At 38.6% G+C, this 7,134-nt stretch overlaps 1 pseudogene; it reads left to right on the top strand.

The window, feature by feature from the left end:
* The first annotated feature begins 2,345 nt into the window (after nt 1–2,345).
* Nucleotides 2,346–2,922, top strand: LOC110259057 (annotated as a pseudogene).
* Nucleotides 2,923–7,134: the final 4,212 nt, after the last annotated feature.

The raw sequence follows: 7,134 nt of genomic DNA, 5'->3' as shown, positions 1-7,134 counted from the left end.
ATCACTCAGCAGCATGGCAGGAGCCTCTGCATCAGAGATCACCAATGGGAGCTGTGGCTTGAGGTCTTTGACAGCCAGGTGCTTGTCTTATCTGTGGCTAGCAGGTGCTGTGTGCAGTGGAGTAGGATAAACAGATAGGTTCTAAACAGTTGGAAAATCTGCTGATGGGCTTGGAGCTAATGGGTCCTGGTCTGCTCTGCAGAGGTAAAATATGGGGCTAGTATACAGAAGGCTTCCTTGACTCACTGATGTAACCAAGCTCATCCAACTAGTGAAAGAGAGGCTGGAGCTTAAGCCCCCATGCTCAATGGCCAGGTGGCATGGACTCTCCCTGACCAAATGGGCATTGGGTTCTTTTGGCCCTGGCATATGTGTGTTCCCCCTCCTCACACAGCAACGTCCTGATTTCTGATTGGTATTCCAGATCCCAAGCAGGAATGAGGCTGTAAAGGCTATGCTCAGGAAGACTATGCCTGGAAGTAACCTTCCCAAAACTTAGTCTTAATCAGCCTTTTTTCTTCTATCTCAAGTTTGCCATGGTTGCTCCAACAACAGTTTAGGGAATGGTACAGAGCACACTAGAAGTGGGTTCTAATTTTGTGTTCTAGCTGCCACACTCTCTGTCTCCCATCTGTGGAAGTGTCTGTCCCATAATTTCCTGGTGGTGAGCCTGAGGTCCTAAGAGTAAGTCAACATTGAACACTCTATTCCACCCACATCATACAGGAACATGTCCTGGAAATGTGAGGGTTTAGGGCCTGGCCCAATCCCTTGGACCACTTTTGATGTTTTTCACCATATACTGCAGCTCGATTTTTATTCCTATAAATTGTGGCCACTGGACATTGGTCCTTCCAGGGTTATTCATATGGGTCCCTTCTAGAATAATCCATTTGAATAGAGAAGGAGGTGAGTCTGTCTCTGGAGGGGAAGCCAGGTGTGAGTTTGGAGGGGAGGAGGAAAAGAGATGGAATTACTCTGAGGGATATCTTGTTCCCACCTTTGCTGTGAATATGAAAACCCTCTCACTACCCCCTGGACTCAATCTCTTATGGACACTCAGGTGAAATGATAGGAAGTGTGTGGCAGGGAGAGATGTAGAGAGGAGAGAGTTACTTGATTAGCCATACACTAGATCACTGTCCTGTACATATTTTTCATTGTAGATATTCAGTTGTATTTGATCTCTTTATTTTTTTAATAATTTATGTATATATGTTTATCTTATTTACTTTTTAGAGCAGCACCTGTGGCATAGAAGTTCCCAGGCTAGGAGTTGAATCAGAACTGCAGCTGCCAGCCTGCACCAGGGCCACAGCAGTGCCAGATCCAAGCCACAGCTGTGAACTATACCACAGCTTAAGGCAATGCTGGGGAAAGTATTTTTTATGAAATTATTCACAAAATTAAGGAAGAATGTACAAAATAGTCATGTAGTAGAGGAAATGTTGTAAGTTGGATATAAACCACATTATGTAAATATTATCTTCATATCATGTTTAATATTAACATGACTTCCATAAATTTGTTGGTACTGGACTATTTTTTTACAGTATATACGTGTATTCGGGGGAGGGTAGGTGATATTTTTATTGTGCAATTGGTCTTACTTAACCTTCATCATCTTAAAAAAAAGATTGATGCTAAAAGAGAAAAATAAAATCGTGATGGGTAGAGAGGGGAAGGGGTGGTAGAGCACCTACATCAATGCTTTGTGTTTCCTGGGTATCACTGCCTAGATACATCCATGGTTCATTCGATGTCAAGGGCAGTCCTGTAAATGAAAAAAAAAATCATTCTAAGCACAAAGATAAAGTCCAGACCAAAGTATATAAAAATCTTCCTGAGCTTGTATATCTGAGAGTAGTAATATCTGAGTGATTTTCTACCTATATTTGGTCTGTATTTCCTATGCCATATAGATGGCATATCAGAGATGATATCATTTGAATCCTACATACTCTTAGCCCAAACACAGAGTAATAACATTTTACAGTTCATTGTACAATGACATCATCACCAGATAAGAAAACTACAGGGAAGCAGATCATATATATATATATGCAAATATTTAAGACATTAAATCAATTCATTGATATACAAAAAAGATAATACATCTTATCCAAGAGGTATTTAATCAAAAAAGTGGAAGCTTGGGTAGTAGCAGTGATAGTGGCAAATGGCAGAGCTCCAACTCTCTACTTGCTGCAGGCTCTGCCTTTGAGTCTGACAGAGGTCCTCAGCCAGCAGCCAGGCACCCAGCTGGGCAATGCCATTGATCCAGGCCTCTTGGTGGCCCCTTGCTCACCCAGGGGCAGCATGGGCACCCAGACCCAAACTCCAAGATGGGAGGCAAGCTAAGCAAGAAGAAGAAGGGGTGGAGTGTGAAGGATGAGAAGGCCAAGGACAAAGACAAGAAGGCCGAAGGAACTGGGACAGAAGAGGAGGGAACCCTGAAGGGAATGAGACCCAGGTGGCTGTGGAACCACCAGAGGTGAAGGAGGGCAAGGAACATGCCTCTAGGCAGCCAAGGAAGATGCACCAAAGGCAGAGCTGGAGAAGAAGGAGGGATTGGAGGGGAAGCAGGAGCCCCCAAGTGATGCTGAGCATGAGCAAGTTTGGGCAATGAAGCCCCCAAGGCTTTGGAGACTGAGATGACTGTGAAGCCCATGGTCCACACCAAGGGTGACAAGAACTAGGAGAAAGGGTAACTGGCAAAGACTGAGGCTCCCAAAGGTCCTTCTAGGGAAGAAAAGTGATGGGGCCCCAGCTTTGGACCCAAAACCCAGTAGCCCTGAGGCTGCCCCATCCTCCAAGGAGTTCCCAGCAGCCACGGAATCACCCAGTTCTATGCCGAAGGTCCAGGCCACCACAGCCCCTGCAGCCCCCTCAGATGAGGTCAAATCTGAAACCCCAAGCTAATTTGGTTCAAACCATAGAAGTCAAAGTAACAAGGACAGTCTCTGGAGAAAAAAAAAATACAGCTTATCAATGACCTGTCTCTCTCTCTCTCTCTCTTTCTCTCTTTGTCTCTCTCCTCTCCTACACTAACTGGTTTCAAATTGGAAATAATGATACGTATTGCCAGGGGAAAAGAATGTGGTCCCATTGAGTGAGAGAGGAGGTGGGGAGAATCCAAATAGTATTTTTGTGGGGGAATATCTAATATGCTTTCAGTCACCTCTACCAATCAGGCCAGGACTGAAATGTCTGAAAGCACTGTACCTCTTTTGTACCTGAACTGCAAGGGGGAATTGGGAATGATGCATTTTGATTCTGCTGGCAGGTCCCATGCTAAGGCTATCAGATCTCTATGAAGGCAGTATTTTCTGAGTTTTCTTTTTAATTTACAGCATTTCTTATTTTGATATATATATATATATATATATATATATATATATGTATGTATGTATATATGTATGTTATGGATGAATACCATCTTTCAGACAGCCCCCTTAGCCTGTCCACATGTATCTCCATAGCAAGACTTCATGCTTCCTCCTCAGGTATTTTTGGGAAGAACAAACATTCTCTCATCCTACTCAGCTCCCCTAGATTTCTCAGGACATGTTAATACATGTCTGGGTTTGGGTGCACCTGTAGTTCTGTTCATTGGTCAGTGGAAATGGGAAAAAAAAAAGCCTGCATTCATTGAAGTTCCAGTTTCTCTTTCATTCTATGTCACAGACACCAGCATATCACTCATTGGAAAATGGAAAAAAAAATAAGAAACCATCAGCAAAATATGTAAAATGGATGCACTGAAATTGTATGTAATTGTATAAATGGTGTAACAATAATAAAATTAAGCAACTAAAAAATGAACAAAATGAAATTTTGGTATAACATTTTTATTTTATCAATATAATTCACCATATTAATAAAGTAGAAATACCAGTCATCTCAACAGAGGTGGAGAATAGTTAATGATATTAAGCCAATATTTATTATAAAAATGCTCAGCAAACTAGGGATAGAAGGTTAAAATGAAGAATTAACTGACTTGTTTATCAATAGCATGGAACTTGGAAGCCCTGGAATTTTAGCTAGAAAGAGGAAAGCTTTTTTCCTTTGAAAAATTTGAATGAATTCCTTCAGAGACTGAGGAATAAAGATAAAAATTAGGATCAAATTTCAATTCCTTTTTTAGCTGGCTTTTCTTAATTGAAGCAAATTCTCATGATATAAAATTAACTATTGTAAAAGAAAAAAAAGTTCAGTAGATATAAACCATACTGTGAAAGCACACCTGTACTTACCTCCAAAATATTTCCATCACCTCTAAAAAATGTTGTACCTATTAAGGAATTTTTCACTTTCTTCTGCCCCCAAGTCCTGATAATGACTAGTCTTCTTTGTTTTTACATATAATGTTTACCCATTTTGTATACTTCATATAAAATGAATCATAAAGTATGGAATTTTTGTGCTTGGCATCTTTCATTTAGCATAATGTTTTCAAAGCACATCCACATTATACCATATACTAGTACTTTGTTTTTATAGTTGAGTAAGATTTCACTATACATACCACATTTAATGTAGCCATTGATATTTTGATGGACATTTAGACCAATAAACTTTTTGGCTATTGTGAATAGTGCTGCTATGAACATTGAGCTGTGTGTATTTATTTGAGTATCTGCTGTCAATTCTAGTTGGTATATACCTAGGAGTGGAATTTCTGGGTACCTGGAGTTAGATACTCTTTGAGGTTTGCAGGCACAATATCTAATACTGCACTCACTTCAGATATAAATTTCAAGTCTGAAGAATTCACAAAACCCAATTCTCTAGTTTGTTAAAAGGGTTCAAGCAGCTTACCAAAAACTACACTAGCAATTATAGTTTAGCATGGGATAGGCATACACATCAGTATCCTACCCAAAGCAAGAGATACATAGGACAAAGTCTATGAGAGTTTCAAGACTCTTTCTTTTGACCCCTCTATGCTTAGAAACATAGGAACATACATATATGTACTCTCATAAGAAAATAGAAAAATAAACTTGGATTAATAAAGCTATCTCTAGAATATCACCATATAGATGGTTTTCCCTTACATACTTATATGTCTTATGTCCAGATGAAACCAAGATATGTAGTCTTGTCCATTTTTCTTAAGACCTAATGAATGGAGTTGATTATGCAAATGCCCTAAGGCTTTAGGAAAATAATATACAAGCTAGATACCCCATGGGACACTGTTAGCATCTAATTACTGGAACTGCAGTCTTCAACACAATACATCAGTGATATTCTCTAGTCTCCACAGCCTTGAATTCTTATTGGCATATATTTGTGATGCAGTTTGATGCCAGGATTTAGTATTCAGGTTTGATATTAACTTTGGTATCTCTGGGTTTTCTTTATATGTTGGAAAATTATAACATACTTTGGGGGGTATATTTTAAAAGGTTTCATATTTTTATATTCATTTTCTAATATTTCATTGTTAGTATACATAAATGCAACAGATTTCTTAAGGCTAATCTTATATTGTCCTACTTTGCTGAATTCCTTGATTAGAAACTGTTTTGTGTGGAGTCCTTAGGGTTTTCTATATATAGTTTCATGTCATCTGCATAGAATGACAATCCTACCTCTTCTCTTCCAATTCATGTACTTTTATTTCTTTTGTTTGCCTGATTGCTGTGGCTAAGAGTTCCAATACTATGTTGAATAAAAGTGGTGAGAGTGGGCATTCTTGTCTTTTTCCTGATTTTAGCAGGAAGGCATTCAGCTTTTCTCCATTGAGTATTATGTTGGTATTATATTGGATGTGTGTTTTTCATAAATGGCTTTTATTATGTTGAGATATGTTCCCTCTATACCCACTTTGGTGAGAGTTTTTAATCATGAGTGGATGTTGGTTTTGTCAAATGCATTTTCTGCATCTATTGAGATGATTGTGTCCTTTCTTTTGACTTTTCTTTTGTTAATGTGGTGTATAACATTGCTTGATTTGTGTATGTTAAACCATCATTGAGAACTTGGGATGAGTCACAATTGGTTGTGGTGTATGAGCTTTTTGATGTGTTTTTGGATTTGGTTGGCTTGATTTTGTTGAGAATTTTTGTGCCTATGTTTATCAAGTATATTGGCCTATACTTTTATTTTTTTGTAGTATATTTTTCTGTTTTTGGCAGTAGGGTGATGGTGGCTTCAGAGATAGTCTTAGGGCTTATTCCTTTCTCTGCAACATTTTGGAAAAGTTCAAGAAGGATGGGTATAAGTTCTTTTTGTATGTTTGGTAGAATTTGTCAGTGAAGTCATCCTTGACTTTTGTTTGTAGGGAGTGATTTCATTACATATTCAATTTCATTTCTGGTGATGGGTCTGTTTAAATGATCTATGTCTTCATGATTCAGGTTTGGTGGGCTGAATGTCTCTAGAAAGGTGCCCAGTTCTTCTGGTTTTTCAAATCTTTTGGCGTAATTATTCATAGTAATTTTGGTCATTTTAAATGATATAGGTTGTCTACTATTTAAATTAATCATCTGATTTATACCTTTTGCAGATATATTGTTTATGATGAATTACCAAATAGCGCCTGAATTTTAGTAGCATATCATGATGTATTTTCCCACATAACAGTGCTGGGTGGTTGGTTAAGTTGGAAAGACTGAGCCCCCTGACAAGGTCATTCAGGAACACACGGTTGTCTATTACCTCTCTATTCAACCCCAGGACTTCATCCACATCTCTACCAATTGATGTAAAGAAATTCCTGTGCCAGGATTTTATCAGCCAGTCTAGAGTGTCACACATCAGTCCTTTCATTTTCTATTGGCAAACACAGGGTCATATGCTGCAAGTGATGCCAGAGAAGGGCACAATGGATTTTTATAGACACAGTTTTCTGCAAAAAAAAAAAAAAAAGAGTAACTCATATGTATTGTTTTGCACATCTTTGTTAATATCTTTGTTGAGTTTACCATATGCCAAGCACTGTACTAGTAGCTGGATGGAGAACTGATTGAGCAGCATCATGGCCAAGGAGAAGCTTCTAATCTAAAGAAAGAGACTGAAGATTAAGTGTCTGCCCTCCTAAGAGAAAAGGATAAAGTAAAAATGCTCTAGAAGTTCAGCTAATAACCCTACATTTGTAAGTTACCTGGAGCTCATAGCAAC

The sequence above is a fragment of the Sus scrofa genome, unplaced genomic scaffold, assembly GCF_000003025.6.
Source record: "Sus scrofa isolate TJ Tabasco breed Duroc unplaced genomic scaffold, Sscrofa11.1 Contig702, whole genome shotgun sequence".
Classification (NCBI taxonomy): domain Eukaryota; kingdom Metazoa; phylum Chordata; class Mammalia; order Artiodactyla; family Suidae; genus Sus; species Sus scrofa.
Note: the sequence above shows the minus strand (reverse complement) of the source record. Positions and strands in the feature narration are given on the sequence as shown.